General features: G+C 37.0%; 1 protein-coding gene and 1 pseudogene across 49 annotated transcripts in view; one reads left to right on the forward strand and one right to left on the reverse strand.

Annotated features, from left to right (window-relative positions):
- ABI2 (abl interactor 2) overlaps positions 1-20,137 on the reverse strand; it is a 123,281-nt gene that overhangs the window by 77,218 nt on the left and 25,926 nt on the right. The gene's annotated exons all lie outside the window — the stretch shown is intronic.
- LOC112922851 (large ribosomal subunit protein uL30-like) lies at positions 14,739-15,493 on the forward strand (annotated as a pseudogene).

Below are 20,137 nucleotides of genomic sequence, written 5' to 3' on the forward strand. Positions count from 1 at the left end.
TTTTGACAGATGAAGAAAGAAAAGCTCACATCAAGAACGCCAAAGACTCTTAAAGTTACAGTAATACTGAACTTGTCGGTACATACTTATGGTAAAATGTGCTAGATTCCAATGTTGTTATATTTTCCTAAATTAAGAATAGGGTTGCACTAAAAAATAAGCCTATTGGTTAGAAATAACAACAACAACAAAAAAGGAACAACCTCCATCTGCAAAAATAAATTAAGCAAACCTATTATGCAGTCATTAAAAACGTTAATATGTTGTTATATTATATTATGTAACATTAATACTTGTTACTGCATTGTTATATATTACCTCATTATCTTCTTTTAATCATGAAAAAAATCTATAAATGACTATAAAGAAAACACAGGAGGCATTTAAGGATATAAAAACATGCATAAGGGCAATGGGAAAATTTACATCCGTTAAAATGTAAGGGTAATGGAAGAGTAACTTTTTTCTTTTGAAACATTTTTAAATGTCATATGTGCACTAAGCGAACATAAAACATAAAGCGAACATTTAATGACAAATGACATTAATAGCATAGGCAACAAAAGAAAAAGCAGATAAAATCGACTTCATAAAAATTAACTTTTGTGCAAAGGATCCTATCAAGGCAGTGAAAAGACAACTCAAGGAATGGGAGAAAATATTTGCAAATCATGTATCTGATAAGGGTTCAATAGCCAGAATATATAAAGAAGTCCTATAACTCAATGACAAAAAAAGACTCAATAAGAAAATGAGTAAAACATTCAGCGGCTATTTCTCCAAAGATAAATAAACAAATGGCCAAAAAGTACATAAAAACATGCGCAACATCACATCATTAGAAAAATGCAAACCAAAACCACCTGATACTACTCCATACATATTTCGAATGGCTATTACAAAAAAAAATAAATAAATAAAATAAAAACAGAAAACAATCCTGACAGGGAAACAAACAAACAAACAAAAAAAATGGAACCCTTGTGCACTGCTGGTAGAAACATAAAATGGTGTGGAAACTGTGGAAAACAGTTTGGCAGTTTCTCAGAGTTAAACAGAGAATTACAATATGATCCAGTAATCCCAATTCTAGGTATATACCAAAAAGATTTGAAGCAGGTACTGAAAAAGATACTTGTACACCAATGTCCATAGCAGCATTGCTTACAATAGTGAAAAGGTAGAGATAACCTACATGTCCCTCCACAGATGAATGGATAATAAAATTTGGTGGTGGGGATTCCCAGGTGGGTCAGTGTTTTGGCGCCTGCCTTCGGCCCAGTACGTGAATGATCCTGGAGTACCGGGATCAAGTCCTGCCTTGGACTCCCTGCATGGAGCCTGCTTCCCCCCTGCCTGTGTCTCTGCCTCTCTCTCTCTCTGTGTACTCAAGAATAAATAAATAAAATATTTTAAAAAATAATAAAATAAAATAAAGTTTGGTGGTTACAAACAATGGGATATAATTAAACCTAAAAAAAAAATGAAAGTCCAGTACATGCCATGATGTGGATAAACCTTGAAAACATAAGTGAAATAAGCAAGATGTCAAAGACCAATGCTATGATTCCACTTATATAAAGTACCTAGAATAGGCATATTCATACAGATAGAATGTAGTAAAGGAGAGAAGGAGTGGGGGACTATTATTTAATGGGTACAGAGTTTGTGTGGAATAATGAAAAAGTTCTGAAAATGGAAAGTGATAATGGTTGGACAACACTGTGAATGTACTTAATGCGACTGACTCGCACAATTAAATATGGTTAAAACGGAGAATTTTAATTCCAAATGGTTAATTGGAGAATATGTATATTTATCACAATAAAAACCACTAAACAAAGCAAATGATGATAGAATAATTCCTTAATGGCCTAATAACAGAAGTATTTTTAAATACATGTCCTTTAGGTTATAATAATGGGATCAACTGAGAATGAACTTTGTGAATTCATGGTATATCATTTGGTTTTATCAATTTTTTTAAACTCTACAACTGGAACTTTCAGAGTCATTTTCAGACCTCTGGATCAATGCCACTCCAAAGTACAATCCAGGATAATCCTATTTTAAAACCAAACCAAGGGGGGGATCCCTGGGTGGCTCAGCGGTTTGGCGCCTGCCTTTGGTTCAGGGCGTGATCCTGGAGTCCCAGGATCGAGTCCCACGTCGGGCTTCCTGCATGGAGCCTGCTTCTGTCTCTGCCTCTCTCTCTGTGTGTGTCTCTCTCATGAATATATAAATAAAATCTTTTTAAAATGAAAATAAATAAAACCAAACCAAGAATGTTCATTTTTTTGAGACTACACTTTAGAATTGTTCTTCTGCAAAATACAGCCATTACTTCTTCCAAATGTTTTCAGTTAGAATTAAAAAATACCTATATCCCCAAAATATAGTCATTACTAAGATCTTTCATTAGCTACAGGAAAAGGGTGTTTAGTAACAATGAACTCACTAGCATGAACACACTTCCCCTATCAACAAGCAGCAACAATTTCTTCTATTTCTTTTTTTTTTAATTTTTATTTATTTATGATAGTCACAGAGAGAGAGAGAGAGAGAGAGAGGCAGAGACAGGCAGAGGGAGAAACAGGCTCCATGCACCGGGAGCCCGACGTGGGACTCGATCCCGGGTCTCCAGGATCACGCCCCGGGCCAAAGGCAGGCACTAAACCACTGCGCCACCCAGGGATCCCCATTTCTTCTATTTCTGATAATAAAATCAACAAAAACTACTTTTACTGCTTAGTGAAGCTTCACTATTATGATGTTGGCACTGCACTTAGCCATAATACATTAAGAAAATACTGAAGGAGACACAAATGGCTTACTACACAAGTACACACATTATCTACAAGACAGAACTCAAATCAAAATTGACAAAAAAAAGAAGCCTTTGGTATCTCAAAGGTAAGAATTTCACAATTACATGTAAGGTCTCACCTCCACAAATACTATTTATCACTAGTCTCTATTTTCAAAGGATATACAGCTAAATCCTTAAGTCTGTTCCTACTTATGCATTACTAGAATCATGTTGAATCTGAGTTGTCTCTAAGAAACTCAAAAAGCAGTGGGAACCTATTTGGGACAGATGTCAAGAAATTTAGAAGAAAATGAAAAATAGGGTCCCTGGGTGGCTCAGCAGTTTGGCGCCTGCCTTTGGCCCAGGGCGTGATCCTGGAGTCCCGGGATCCAGTCCCCCATTGGGCTCCTTGCATGGAGCCTGCTTCTCTCTCTGCCTGTGTCTCTGCCTCTCTCTCTCTCTCATGAATAAATATATAAAATCTTAAAAAAAAAGAAAATGAAAAAATACACACTATTTAAAAGCATGGAAATGCAAAGCACCCTTGTATCCCCAACACTACCTATAAACAGTGTGAAATATGAAGTACTGGTACCAAAATAAAATTAAACAAAATGAAAAGAATGAGGTGTAGAGAATAAAGAGAATAGATGATGACTAGGAACTATCCTTCAGAACTCAACCTTCAGAGACTAGATAATATAGAAAGTAAAGAATCTGTCAAGGACAAATGAGGTAAAACACCAAAGAAAGCAATATTATAGAAACCAAGAGAAGAGACTTTCAAGAAGGAAGACATGGTCAATGCTACTAAGAAGTCAAGAAAAGATGAAGCCAGAAAAGCATCCAGTGAATGGCCGTGGCAATATGGGATCATTTGATGAATATGAAAAAAGGCATTTCTGTTTAATAGTACTATAGAAACCAGATTAACATGAATGTTAGGATTAAAGGAAGCACAAGTAGATAAACCTTCGAAAATGTCTGTTCATATAGGGAATCAAAAAAAATGAGAGCACAGCTAGAAGAGAATATAGGGTTAGAAAAAAGTCTAAGATGGGAGATGACAGAGCACCTGAGTAGCTCAGTCAGTTAAGCATCTTCCTTCAACTCAGGTCAGGATCCTGGAGTCCTGGGATTGAGCCCCACATCTGGCTAAATAAATAAAAATCTAAAAACAAAACAAAAAAAGATGGGAGATGATAGAGCATGTTTGCATGCTGAGATAAATGTTCCAATGAGACAGGAACAGTTGAAGAAGAGAGTTATAGCAAAGGAACATGTATTTCTCATGTATTTACATAAGAAACAGCTCAAATGGAGCAACTGCTCTTTGACAGAAGGAAGATAGTTCTTTTAACAAAAAAAAACAAAAAAGGAGAAAGTTGCTGCAGGTATAAGGTTTGTTAAGGTGGAAACATGAAGATTTAGTAAGTGATTTTAACCTCTGTAGTATGAGGCAGTGTAATCAAATAAGAATAAAGAAGACAGGTTTGGGAAATAAGGAAAGACAGATAGGACATGACAGAAATAGAGAGCGAAAAAGACGGAAAATTAAACAACATCATGCATGCCATAAACGCAGCACAGAACTTGGCACAATGGAAGAGCTCAAAAGAAATGACAGCCCCTTTTATGTTATCTGATCTTTTTTTTTCTTTTCAAAGATTTTATTTATTTATTCATGAGACACAGAGAGAGAGAGGCAGAGACACAGGCAGAGGGAGAAGCAGGCTCCATGCAGGGAGCCCAACGCGGGACTTAATCCCAGGACTCCAAGATCAGGCCCTGGGCCAAAGGCAGGCGCTAAGCCGCTGAGCCACCCAGGCATCACCATGTTATCTGATCTTTAGATGGAGAAATTCTGCTAAATATAAAGAAAGCAATGGTCAAAAAGACAACCATGATCTCCATAAGTGTTCTATAAAAAAATGTTTTAATTTATAAAATGACATTTTAAAATGGAAATAAAAATCTATACCCAAGAGAGTGAAAGACATAAATATAAAAACAAATTTGAGACAGAAAAGTTAAAACTTCAACTCTGTAAAAAAGTTATGTTGTGAAACCCTGGAAAAAAAAAAAGTTACGTTGAAAAAATATGCCACAAACTGAGAAAAAAATTTTACAAAACACATCTGATAAAAGACTGACATCTGAAATGTGCAAGGAACTCTTAAAACTCAAGAATAGGTAGGAGCACCTGGCTGGCTGTCGGTAGAGCACATGACTCTGGATCTCAGGGTCATGAGTTCAAGCCCCAGCTAGGTGTAGAGCCTTCTTAAAGACCAAAAAAAAAAAAAAAAAAAAAAAAGGAAAAGAAAAACAAAACAAAACAAACAAAAAAAAAACACCTCAAGAATAAGTAAGCAATCAAATTTCTTTTTTAAAAAAATAAAAGATCATAGGTGCCTGAGTGGCTCAGTTGCTTGAGTGTCCAACTCCTAGTTTCAGCTCAGGTCATGATCTCACAATCGTGGGATTGAGCCCCACACCAGGCTCGGTGCTCAGTCCTGAGTCTGCTTGAGATTCTGTCTTTCCCTCTGCCCCTCTCTCCTCTCCCACACACAAATAAAATAAACAAAATCTTCAAAAAACCAAAAGATCTAAACAGATACTTCGCCAGTGAAGATAAACAGATGGCAACTAAGCGTATGAAAAGGTTCAAGTCTGTCACAAGGGAACTGCAAAGTAAAACAATGAAATAACACTACACACCTATTAGAATGGCTAAAATACCAAATACTAACACCACCAAATGCTAAAGAGAATGTGGAACAAGAATTTTCTTTTACTAGCACTTGCTAGAACTCATACAGCAGTTCAGCAGTGTGGCAAGATACAAAACCAATGCCCAGAAATCAGTGGCATTCCTATACTAACATTCCTCATACTAACAATGAGCCGGAAGAAAGAGAAATTAAGAAATCAATCCCATTTACAATTGCACTCAAAAGCGTAAGATACCTAGGAATAAACCTAACCAAAGAGGTGAAGGATCTATACCCTAAAAACTACAGAATACTTCTGAAAGAAATTGAGGAAGACACAAAGAAATGGAAAAATATTCCATGCTCATGGATTGATGAATTAATATTGTGAAAATGTCAATGCTACCCAGGGCAATTTACACATTCAACGCAATCCCTATCAAAACACCATGGACTTTCTTCAGAGAGTTGGAACAAATCATCTTAAGATTTATGTGGAATCAGAAAAGACCCCAAATAGCCAGAACACTGAAAAAGAAAACCAGAGCCGGGGGCATCACAATGCTGATTTCAAGTTGTACTACAAAGCTGTGATCATCAAGACAGTGTGGTACTGGCACAAAAACAGACACATAGATCAATGGAACAGAACAGAGAACCTAGAAATGGGCCCTCAACTCTATGGTGAACTAATATTAGACAAAGGAGGAAAGACTAAACACAAAGATAAACTCAAAATGAATAAAGATCTAAATGTGAGACAGGAATCCATCAAAATCCTAGAGGAGAACACAGGCAACACCCTTTTTGAACTTGGCCACAGCAACTTCTTGCAAGATACATCTATGAAGGCAAGGGAAACAAAAGCAAAAATGAACTATTGGGACTTAATCAAGATAGAAAGCTTCTGCACAGTAAAAGAAACAGTCAACATAACTCAAAGACAACCTACAGAATGGGAGAAGATATTTGCAAATGACATATCAGATAAAGGGCTAGTATCCAAGATCTATAAAGAACTTATTGGGCAGCCCGGGTGGCTCAGTGGTTTAGCGCCACCTTCACCCCAGGACCTGATCTTGGAGACCCAGGATTGAGTGATCCTGGAGACCTGGGATGGAGTCCCATGTCGGGCTTCCTGCATGGAGCTTGCTTCTCCCTCTGCCTGTGCCTCTACTCTGCCTCTGCCTCTCTCTCTCTCTCTCTCTCTCTCTCTCTCTCTCTCTCAGTCTCACTCATGAATAAAATCTTAAAAAAAAAAAAAACTTACTAAACTCAACAGCAAAGAAACAAACAATCCAATCATGAAATGGGCAAAAGACATGAACAGAAATTTCACCAAAGAAGACATAGATATAGCCAACAAGCACATGAGAAAATGCTCTGCATCACTTGCCATCAGGGAAAAACAAATCAAAACCACAATGAGATACCACCTCACACCAGTGAGAATGGGGAAAATTAACAAGGCAGGAAACCACAAATGTTGGAGAGGATGTGGAGAAAGGGGAATCCTCTTGCACTGTTGGTGGGAATGTGAACTGGTACAGCCACTCTGGAAAACTGTGTGGAGATTCCTCAGAGTTAAAAATAGAGCTACCCTACGACCCAGCAATTGCACTACTGGGGATTTACCCCAAAGATACAGATGCAGTGAAAAACCAAGACACCTGCACCCCGATGTTTATAGCAGCAATGTCCACAAAAGCCAAACTGTGGAAGGAGCCTCGGCGTTGGGCAGCCAGGGTAGCTTAGCAATTTAGCGCTGCCTTCAGCCGGAGGCATGATCCTGGAGAGCCGGGATCGAGTTCCATATCCTGCATGGAGCCTACTTCTCCCTCTGCCTGTGTTTCTGCCTCTCTCTCTCTCTCCCTGTGTCTCTCATGAATAAATAAATAAAATCTTAAAAAAAAAAAAAAGGAGCCTCGGTGTCCACTGAAAGATGAATGGATAAAGAAGATGTGGTCTACACATACAATGGAATATTCCTCAGCCATTAGAAACGACAAATACCCACCATTTGCTTCAATGTGGATGGAACTGGAAGATATTATGATAAGTGAAGTAAGTCCATCGGAGAAAGACAAACATTATATGGTTTCATTCATTCGGGGAATATAAAAAATAGTGAAAGGGATTAAAGGGGAAAGGAGAGAAAATGAGTGGGAAATATTAGAGAAGGTGACAGACTCCTAAATCTGGGAAACGAACAAGGGGTAATGGAAAGGGAAGTGGGATGGGGTGACTGGGTGATGGGCACTGAGCAGGGCACTTGACGGGATGAGCACTGGGTGTTGGCAAATCAAACTCCAATTAAAAAAAAAAAGAATTTTCTTTTACTGCTGGTGAAATGGAAAGTAGTCTGGCAGTTTCTTACAAAACTAAATATACTTTTACTATGTGATACAGAAATTATGCTCCTTGGTAAATGCGCTGAAAATTTAGGTTTATACAAAAACCTCACAAGGATATTTTGGCAACTAATTATAATTGCCAAAACTTGGAAGCAACAAAAATGTGCTTCAATAGGTGAATGCATAAACAAATTGTGGTACATCATACAAGGGAATATTATTCTGCAATACAAAGAAATGAGCTATGAAACCTTAAAAAGACAGAGGAAGTTTTAAGTGTATACTGCTCAGTGAAAGAAACCAAAGTGAAAAGACTACATACTATATTATTCTAGCTATATGACATTCTAGAAAAAGTAAAACTATGGAGACAGTAAAAAGATCAGCGATTGCTAGGGGTTTGTGGGGAAGGAAGGAGGGTTGAACAGGTGGAACACAGGGGAATTTCAGGGCAGTGAAATTATTCTTTATGATATTGTAATTTGTCAAAACCCAGAGAATATGTTAACACCAAACCTGAACCCTAATGGACTTTAGTTAAGAACAATTATAGACACTGGCTCATCAGTTATAACAAACATACCACATACCACACTAACACAAGACATTAATTAGGGGCAACTGGGAGGAGGTGGGGTTAGGGGTATATGTAACTGTACACTTTCATTTTTCAGTAAACCTAAAACTGGTCTAAAAACAAAGCCTACTTAAAACAAAAAACAAACAAAAAACCCGTAAAACCAATAGAGGTAAAGACAGAAAACCATTTGGAAAAACACAAAAGTAGAGCAAAGGATAGATCAGAAAATTCATGAAATAAATTAAAATAAGGAATAAACAAGAAAAAAAAGTTTAATCTCACTAGCACAGCACAGCTTCATGCTTAAAGCCTGAAATCAAACATATTTGGGCTCCACCATTTACTAGCTATGTCACCATAAGCAAGATTTTAAACCCACTTGTCTGAAATTCAGAATGCTGGATCAAATCTTAGACTTTTTTTTTTTTAATTTTTATTTATTCATGATAGTCACACACAGAGAGAGAGAGAGAGAGAGAGAGAGGCAGAGACATAGGCAGAGGGAGAAGCAGGCTCCATGCACCAGAAGCCCGACGTGGGATTCGATCCCGGGTCTCCAGAATCGCGCCCTGGGCCAAAGGCAGGCGCTAAACCACCGCGCCACCCAGGGATCCCCTTTTTTTTTTTTTTTTTAAATCTTAGAATTACTGATTTAGAATCTGTTTTAACAAGATGCCTAGGTGATTCGTATGCATATTAAAGTTTGAGAAGTCTACAAAGTCTCAATTTTCTCACTTCTATAATGAAGATAAGATTAGTATTTATCTCAGAAGACTTAGTATTAAATAAAGTGAAACACATACTTAGCAACCACCAAAAACTTGATAATGTTTGCTATTATTCTATCATAACTGAAGCAAAGTAAATTAAAAGATACACATTTTTGCAGCTTTAAGCAAACAAAAAATTTCAAAAACAATCAACCTTGGTGAAGACAGGTGAAGGAAGATAACAATCCACACAACTGGTTAAAATGTTTTTCAGATACAATCTTTCTAGAAAGTATTTTGGCAAGATATGCCAAATGTCTTTAAAATGTTCATACTCTTACACCCACTTCTGGGAAACTATGTTAAAGAGAAATGTAGATAAAAACTCTGTTCACAGATGTTCTCTGCACAGTTATTTATAATTTGAAAATGTAATAAAATGAAATTAACTAAATCTTTCCTCCAACTCATGCTATGTTGGGGTCTCCTTTTCATGTTCCTAGATTATGCCACCAGATTTTGTAGCTTTTCTAGTAATTTTCAGGTATTAAAATAGTTTCATTTTCAAACATTAAAAAGATCATTTCAATCTAAATTGGAAATTCAATTTTCATTTTAATTCCTCCACTCAGGCCTAAGCTGAAAATTACATAACCCAGAATTAGAGCAATGTGTGTTCTTTCATTATTCTTCTACCCTGCTCTTCTGCTTTTCACTCTTCTTCCCCCCTTCATGCTGCTGCTTCCAGTTCATTTCTCCAGAATCGGAAGCAGCATGGAAGAAGAAAGCAAAAGAGAAATGAAAAGTGCAAGGATTTACGTGACCATTTCAAAGCAATCTGATGTCAATGCTCTATGCTAACACCAAATTCTGACCCTCTTTATGGGTTCTTCTGAGATCCTCAACATGGGTGATTCATTCCAGTTATAAGACATAAGACACAATTTAATATGGGTGAAAGGATGGGGAATACTTATGTCAATATCTTATTTAAATTTAAATTTAAATTCCTGGGATACCTGGGTGGCTCAGTGGTTGAGCATCTGCCTTCAACTCAGGTGGTATGCCTTTGGCTCAGGTCGTGATCTGGAGGTCCTGGGATGAAGTCCTTCATCAGGCTCCCCAGAGGGAGCCTGCTTCTCCCTCTGTCTGTATCTCTACCCCTCTATCTATGTCTCTCATGAATATATAAATAAAATCCTTTAAAAGTATAAATAAAAAATAAATTTAAATTCTTGTTTTTTTCCATGCAGCAGCCTTTTTTTTTTTTTTAAATGATTTATTTATTTCAGAAAGAGGGAGAGAGAAAGCAAACGGGAAGAGGAGCAGAAGAAGAGAATCTTCAAGCCGACTCCCTGCTGAGCTGGAAGCCCAACATGGGGCTCAATCTCAAAACCCATGAGATCATGACCTGAGCCAAAACCAAGAGTCAGACACTCAACCAACTAAGCTAAGCCACCCAGCAGCCATTTTGTAAGTAGCAATAAAGGATGGTCTAGTTGAAATTTAGGTTCATTCCTCATCTGTTTTTAACATCACACAATACAACAGGCTCTGCCTTCCTGTATTCTTTAGGGTTTCATTATACTTTTTCTTCATATTTTAGCCTCTGTCTTCTATACTGCCTCCCACCAAAATAAATTCAGTAAAGCAAAGCAGTATTACAGAGAATATTGTTTCTTGCTCAGCATTCATTACCGTTCTTCTGAAAACAGAATTCTGCCTTCATGTGGAGAATTCAGTCCCTGTGGGTTGACTCCCACCCTTCCTTATCTACCTGTGCTACAGGTATGGATTCATGATACAAGCCTACCAAAAGTAGTCACCAATTCTCTGGACACTGATTCAGAGAAGGGCATTGATCCACACCACTCAGTTTTCTTAGTAACTTTTCTAATAGATTTTTGGAAAATATTATTTAGTGAAGGTTGCTGGTATGGCCAAAGACACACGTTTTGATCTCCCTTCAAAAGAGTATGCTTTGGATACCAAAGCTGACTGACAGCCACCAGCTGCTTCATTAGATATGGTGCTAATCCTAAGGTTACACTTCTAAGAAATGTATTACTTCTAAATAATAAAGCATAAGTCATTCTTGAAAACAGTTACTTTGATTTTGGTCTTCCCTTGTTTCATAAATGATAAGAACCGAAAGAGACTAACAAGGGTCCTATCTAATCTTTGTGTTGGGTCAACAGCCTCAACTCAGAAGTTTCCTGATCTTGGAAAGTCATACCCTTAAATATTGGTCCAACCTAATTGCCAAGCAAATTTCCTTTTCTGCACGCTGGGCTTCTCACTCATCTGTTGCTTCTTACCTAGCCCATATCCTGAGCCACAATTTTATTGATCTCTAGCAAACTTGAGTTTCTCTGAACCAGATCATTCTTGGTATCTTTAAATGCTCCTTCATGCCCCTCTTGCTGAACTGCTTCTTTGGCCTATTCATAGCTATCTATGCTTACTATCTCTGTCCCCTATTGTCTAGGTATTCAAATAATCCTCTCCACCCAAAATTTCACCTTCCTTCTTACCAGTCAAAATCTTTGTTATTCACGACCTTTCATGACAATACAAATAATTTTTATTTTTTTATTTATCTATGTATTTATTTGAGAGAGAGAGAGAGAGAGAGAGAGAGAGAGAACGCACACATAAGCACATGTATGTGCTCGGGGGTAGAGTGGGGAGAGAAAGGGAAGAGAGTGAATCTTAAGCAGGCTCCATGCCCAACATGGAGCCCAACATAACCCTGAGATCATGACCCCAGGAGAAATCAAGGGACAAATGTCCAACCAAATAAACCACTCAGATGCCCCAATACAAATCATTTTTAAAACATTTAAATATTATCTCCAAAGTATAATTCTATCCTTAGTCAAAGCATCCATCTAGGGAAAGTTGAATACGATTTTCAGCACACAGGTGTCAATTTTTTTTTAAAACTTTCCATGTATTCTTTCTCACTGGATCCTCTAGTCCTTCTTCAAAACAAAAAGCCAAGAAAGAAGGAATCATGGGATCCAGAAAATAGGATCTACATCAAGAGGCAAAAAGGTAAACCCAAGATCAATGGCAAAGGAAATTTTAGAAACGAAAACTATGCAGAACTAAAACAATAACCACACAATCTAGACTGGAGAAAATGGCACAGGGTTCGAAGAAATAGGTCTCCTGAGAATAGAAATGAAACTGATAATTGAGAGAGAATTCTTCATGGGTCTTCTGCATTTCTGTACAACATGTGAGCAAAAGCACTTTGTTCTGGACTATCTTTTCAAGGATAATTATATAGAAAACAGCTTTAAAGGATAGACTGTTTCCCTATGGCACAAAGGGCAGGCATGCTTACTGACCAATATGAAAGATTCAGGCTCCCTCCCAATAGTGCAACCCACTGCATACGTAGATATCATCTGGCCCTTCATATCACACCGAGAACTGGGATTTGGGGATGCAAGAAAATGCTGATACTCTGGTTTATGTTATTCCTGTAAGTAATCAAGTCCTTTGTCTTTGACCCTACAGTCTCAAATCCTCTGCCACGCCCATAAAACTGGGACCATCTAACCTGAAAGTATGAGTTAAATTTCAGACTCTTCACAGTCTTGGCAACTGATAGATTACTGATGTTTTAATATGTTAAGATTTATAAGTCCAGGGGAAAGTTTAGAGATGAATTAGAGATAGATGTATACGTGATGAATAAGCCAAAAAATAAGACAATTATTAGTGCTAAAGAAAACATCTGCTTAAAAAGTATAATTATAGTCCACTGTGGGCTTCAGCTGTGAATATTTACATAGATATAATGGACAAACTGAATAAACCCAAAATTGCTAAAAGTCATGTTGATAGGATAAAAAATGTAAAAAAAACAAAGTCTCCATTTCTCATAGTAGAAATGTCCAACACACTAAAAATAACAACATGAGCATGGACATATAGAGATAAACATCAAAGGAAACAAACAGGAAACTGCCTCTGGACAGAGGAAAATCAAAGGCAAAGAGGTACTCTTGGTTTTTTTAATTCTTTATTGTACATCCAATAGATCTGCAATGCTGGAAATAACCAAATTGTGCTATCAATACAGTAGTCAGTAGGTACTATGATTATGGAGCATTTAAAAGCTAGTAGAAAATTTTCATTTAAATTTAATTAACATAAAGTAACCATATGAAATCAATATGTAAAAATCAATTGTATTTTTATACAACAATAAACAATCCAAAAAGGAAATTAAAACATCAACTTCATTTATAACACCACAAAAAAAAAATACTTAGAAACAAGTTTTAAAATAGAAGTGTAAGACACTGAAACCATAAAACATCATTAAAACAAATTAAAGATTACCTAATTAAATGGAAAGACATCCCATGTTCATGGACAAAAGGCTTAATATCATTAAGATGGCTACTCAAGTTTATCTACAAATTTTACCCAATCCCTATCAAAATCCCAGCAGCCTTTCCAGCAGAAATTAATAAATGATCCTAAAACTCCCATAAAAATCCAAGAGACAGCATAACCAAAATTATCTGGTTTTTTTCTTTTTAAATATTTATTTACCTATTTTAGACAGAGAATGAGCATAGGGCTGAGGGGTAGAGGGAGAGAGAGAAAGTCCAGAAAGACTCCATGCTGAGCGTGGAGCCCAACCATGGGCTTGATCTCCCAATCCTGAGATCACAATCTGAGCCAAATTCAAGAGTCAGCCTTAAACTGACTGTGCCATCCAGGTGCCCCCAAAATTATCTTGAAAAAGAACAAAATTCTTTTCAAAGACACATAAATCAGAATTTCAAAACTACAAGAGTACAGTAATCAACACTCTGTAGTAAAGGCATGAGGAGAGACACAGATCAAGGTTATAGAACTCAGAGCCCAGAAATAAAACCAAACATCTATGGGTAATTAATTTTCAACAAGACAATTTAATGAGGAAAGTTTTTTCAACAAATGATGCTGAGACAACTAGATCCACATGCAAGGGAATAAATGTCATAGACTACTACCTCACAACATACGTAAAAATTATCTCAAAAGGGATCAGAGACCTAAATGTCAAAGTTAAAACTGTAAAAAAAACTCCTAGGAGGAAATAAAGGAATAAATCTTTGTGACCGTGACTTAGGCTTTGGTTTCTTAAATATAACAACTAAAGCTCACAAAAAAGGAAAAACTAGATACGTTAGCTTTCATTAAAATTAAAAACTTGCATGTCAAAGAATACCCTCAAGAAAATGAAAGGAGGGCAGCCTGGGTGGCTCAGTGGTTTAGCACCCTCTTTGGCCCAGGGTGTGATCTGGAGACCCAGGATCAAGTCCCACATCAGGCTTCCTGCATGGAGCCTGCTTCTCCCTCTGTGTCTCTGCCTCTCTCTCTCTGTGTCTCTCATGAATAAATAAATTAAATCTTAAGAAAAAAAAAAAAAAGGAAAATTCACAGAATGAGAAACAATATTTGCAAATCATGTACTGAAAAGGGACTTGTATCCAAAATTTTTGAAAAAATTTTGCAATTAAAAAACTAAAAGACAGCATGAGCAGTAGCCGCTGCTCGGGAAACATGGTGGAGCAAGAGCAAAGAAAAAAGATTCCTTTGGTTCCAGAAAATTTCCTGAAAAAGAGGAAGGCTTATCAGGCCCTTAAAGCAACTCAAGCAAAGCAGGCACTTTTGGACAAGAAGGAGCAGAAGAAAGGAAAAAAGCTCAAGTTTAAGTGACTGGAGTGATTCCTACATGATTCCTGGTGGCAGCAGCATGACAGGGTGCGCCTCAGAGGCCTGGAAGTGAAACCTCATGGCTTAGAAGTGCCAGATAAACATTCTTTGGCCTTCATTGTACACATCCAAAGGATTAATGAGGTGAGTTCACTGGTGCAGAGGACCATTGCAAGGCTGCGCCTGAAGAAGATCTTCAGTGGTGTCTTTTTCAGAGTAACCCCCCAGACCATGAAGACGCTGCGGATAGTGGAACCTTATGTGACCTGGGGATTTCCAAATCTGAAGTTTGTCCGGGAACTCATCCTGAAATGTGGACAAGCCAAGGTCAAGAATAAAACCTCCCTTTGACAGACAACACAGTGAATGAGGAGCATCTGGGGAAGTATGGTGTTATTTGCTTGGAAGACCTCATTCATGAAATTGCCTTTCCGGGGAAGAATTTCCAGGCCATCTCTGCGTTCTTTTGTCCTTTCCACCTCTCAATAGCCCGAAATGCTACCAAGAACAGTGTGGGCTTCCTCAAGGAGGTGGGCTTACCTGGCTATCGAGGTGAATGCATCAATCAGCTCATTCGGCAGCTGAATTAAACCCAGAATATCTGAAAGCACAGTGCATTGGTGGCATGTGTTTTGTCTTCTGGAATTGTTACCAATATCTTCAAAGAAGATTATTTTCTGCTATATCTTCAGAAACTAGAGGGAGGGTCAAGGAAAAGATGATGATGCTCCTGGCAGGCACTTCTGACCACAGCAGTTCCAAGGAAAAGTTCCAGTGTGTTTTCCACATTGCCTGCCACTGCCACCTCTCAAATCAGCAAAGGACTCATGCCATGGAAGGAGTCCTGCTGCGTCACATCTTCTGTCCTGAGGTGTAATGGTGAACGAATACCCAAATGTGAAAGGAAGACGGCAGTGGACCAAGCTCAGGGACATACTTGAACCTGGGGGTTCTGAGGCCTTGTTTTGGACAGACCTTGAAATACAATTACAAAGAAGAGCACACACACACACAAAAAAAACCTAAAAGACAAATAATCCAATTTTTAATGTGCAAAAGGTTTGAACAAACATCTCTCCAAAGGAGATACACCAATGATCAATGAGCACATGTAAAGATAATCAACATCATTAGTTGTTAGGGAAATGAACACCAAAACTCAAAAAGTTACAAAAAACTACCACTTCATGCCCATTAAGATAGCTATACTCAAAAAGACAGTCAATAGCAGACGTCAGTGAGGATGTGGAGACACTGGAGCCTTCATACAATAGGATACAAACTACCTTGGGAACAGTCTGGAAGTTCCACAAATGGTTAAACATAGAGTTATATCATCTAGCAATTCCATTCTCATTTCAAGAGAAATAAAAACATATGCCCACAGGAAAACTTATATATGAATATGTATAATGTTATATGTTCTGTATGTGTGGTAGCATTATTCATAATAGCCAAAATGTGTAAACAACCCCAAAATTAATCAATAAATGGATAAATCAAATATAGTATATCCATTCAGTCATTAAAAAGGAATGAGGCACTGGTACATAATACAACATGAATGAACCTTGAAAACATCCTAAGTGGAAAAAAAAACCAAAAAGCTATGCTGCATGATTCCATTTATATGAGATGTTCAGAAAAAGCAAAAAACCACCAAAAGTGTATTAGGGGTTGCTCAGACCCGAATGAATAGCTACAGGAATAAGAAGTGACAGCTAAAGAGTACAAGGTTTCTTTTTGAGATAACAAAAATGTTGTAAAATTAACATTATGGCTGCACAGATCTGTAAAGATCGCTAAGAGTCCCTGAATTTTACATGTTACATGAGTTATTGCATGGTATATGAATTATATCTCTATAGAGCTGTTACTTAAAAAGAAAAGACAAAATGATGTACTGATATACTACAAAATGGTAAACCTTAAAAAATTATGTTAAATGGAAGAATCTAGACACAAAAGATAACATATTGTAAGATTCCATTTAAATGAAATACCTAGAATAAGTAAACCCATGGAGACAGAAAGATTTGAGGTTTCCAGGTGACACGGAGGATGGGGGGGATGGGAAAGTAACTAACAAAGGGTTTCATTTTGGAGTGATGAAAATGTTCTAAGAATCAGACAGTGGTAATGGTTGCACAATCTTGCGAATATCGTAAAACCCACCAAACTGTAGTTAAGTGGGTGAATTTTATGGTTTGTAAAGCAGATCACAATTCAAAAACATTAGATTAAAAAAAAAAATCAGATAGCAAATAAATGACAAGTGACTACTTTATTGGACAGCAGAGCCACAGAGTTGCCTAAATTCACAGCAGCCTTCTTAGAGAAAGAAATGGACTTTGTTTTAAACCATGTGGGAAGTATGGGTTGGGACGGGAGGGGAAGCAAATTATGAATAGCAAAGAAGTGCTAAACTTTTTTTTTTTTTTTTTAAGATTTTGAGAGAGAGACAGAGCTACAAGAGCGTTAGCGAGACAAAGCATGAGCAGGAAGGAGAGGGAGAACTGGGCTCCCTGCTCAACAGGGGGCTCAATCATTTGGGGCTCAATCCCAGGACCCCCAGATCATGACCTGAGCAGAAGGCAGATGTTTAACCAAGTGAGCCACCCAGGTGCCCCATGAGAAGTGCTAACCGTCTGGAATGTAATTGCTTAAAACTCTTTTTTTTTTTTTTTTTTTTAAGGGGGAGACAGAGAATCTCAAGCAGACTAACAGCTGAGTGCAGAAGAGCCCAAGGCCAGGCTCAACCTCACACCCTGAGATCATGATCTAAAATAAAATCCAGTGAGGTGCTTAAATGACTGAGCCACTCAGGCATCCCTTACTCAAAACTTTTGAATATAAACTCAGATGAAAGTCCAAAAGTTGTGGTCCAGGAATAGATGACTTTAAAAGAATGTCCAAATTCTATGGACATAAGCCTCAAGATTTATAAAAAGAAGAAAATGAACTACAACAGCATTTCCAAGATAGTATAGTATTTAGTATATAATAGTATTTAATAGTATTTATAGTATTTAATAGCTGTTGGGCATGCAAAAATAGTTTTGAGGATTAATACATTTTGTGAAATAGTACATTTAGGTAAGTCAAACGAGTTTACTACATGACACCCAAGAACACTTAAAATTATACTGTACCTTGCAGGTTCAGAAGGAGGCACATTTTGCAGTATCCACTTTACAACACAGCTATTTTTACACATTATGTAATGCTAGTTTGAGAAATACTAGACTATATGACTACAATGATTCTATCAATTTCAAAGCTGTATGATTCTTAAAAACTTCTGGCTTCAATTTTTGTTTTTATATTTAACTTGGTTTGTCATAAAAGTAAATTAGTAATTCATTAAAAAATAGTTATCTAGTCCTAAAGTTATAGAGAAATAAACCATGTCAACTAGAATATGTAAAAAAGATCATATCATTTCCTGATTTTGATGGTTATTTTATGATTGAATTAAAACTGTTTTTAGGAAAAACTCAAATGTTTAGCAGTGATGGGACATCAGGTCAGCAACTTATTTCCAAGTGGTTCACAAAACAAAAAGTTCTTTAATCTCAGCTTTTTAAAAAAAATATTTTAAAGAGAGAGAGCACATGGTGGGGAAGGACCAAAAGAGAGACAATCTCAGCAGACTCCCTGCTGAGCAGAGTCTGTCCTGAGGCTTGATCTCACCACCCAGAGATCACAACCTGAGCTGAAATCAAGAGTGGGACATTCAAACAACTGAGCCATCCAGGTGCCCCTAATTTTAACTTTTAAATTAAAACTAAAAGAAATTCCTTACTTTATTACTTGGATGGAATAATATTAAATTATTGTTGAGCTAAAAAAAAAATTTTGAGGACAAGTTTCCAGTAACTTGTTTCACCACCATTAAATTTTGACTCATAAATCTACAAACATACAACTTTTAATTATCCTGTCAACACATAACTTATAATTAAGCATGTAAAAAACTGTTCCATAGTCACTTCAGCCAATAAAAGGCATGTATCTAAATTATACATATTTTTTTTACCACTACTTCTTAAGCTAATTATCTCCTTCGGACCAATTAAAATAATGATTGAGTTTTAAAGGACTTTTCATGTTTAATGTGGAGACTATTACTCATCAGAAGTGAATAAACATAAAAGTACTAGGCTCAACCTTCATGACATTATTTTTACTTAGGATGGAATTACAAAGCCTTTTCTCTTTCAAATCATTTCTCCTTCATGTTAATATATAATTACCTGGTTAATACCAAATTCTAAGAATCTAGAAAACATCCAAGTTGCAGAATTCTTAAAACATTATAGAACGATAACTCCTATACATGAATGTTCCTGTCACAAGTATCGGGCCTTAAGCAAACTGCCAAACCAAAAATTCATTACCATCATATAATAACTAAAAGCAACTACAACACCCAGTTTGAAACCAAAGAGTGGTAATAGTTCAATGTTATATAATACTGTTTTGTTCAGAATAAACCTAAATATTTCAAAAGTAGAATTTCAATCGTTATGTAATTTCTATTCCCAGCTCTAACACAGGGACTACTGTCCTATGTTTATTCTCTCCAGAAAGGCTAGAACATGGTGGAAATCTCTAAATGTCTGTTGGATTAAACTGTCTTCATCTTTCCACTCATGCCACTTAGGAATGCTATGGATATGTACTGGATTCTATTTCCATTATGGGATTTCCACTCAACTCACCTTGATGGTTTGGCCACAAAATAAATTAATCTTTTTTTTTTTTTTACCTTTTACATGACTCATTACTTTCTGCGAGAGAGGCAAAGCCCCTGAACAAATAACAATAAAAGTACCTAACACACGGGATCCCTGGGTGGCGCAGCAGTTTAGCGCCTGCCTTTGGCCCAGGGCGCGATCCTGGAGACCCGGGATCGAATCCCACGTCGGGCTCCCGGTGCATGGAGCCTGCCTCTCCCTCTGCCTATGTCTCTGCCTCTCTCTCTCTCTGTGACTATCATAAATAAATAAAAAAATAAATAAATAAATAAATAAATAAAGTACCTAACACATACCTTAAGGCAATCACTATGTCTTAATTATGTTAAAGAGCAAAACTCCATTTCATACTCAAGAGGAAAAAAAGTACTACCTAAGTAAAGGAAAGCTAAATAAAATTAAAACAAACTGAAGTTTAGTAAATAATAAATGACTGAATAAATTTAAAAATCTACTCCAGCACATGAAGTGGGGAAGCAAAACCAA

Source organism: Vulpes vulpes, chromosome 16 (genome assembly GCF_048418805.1).
Source record: "Vulpes vulpes isolate BD-2025 chromosome 16, VulVul3, whole genome shotgun sequence".
Lineage (NCBI taxonomy): Eukaryota > Metazoa > Chordata > Mammalia > Carnivora > Canidae > Vulpes > Vulpes vulpes.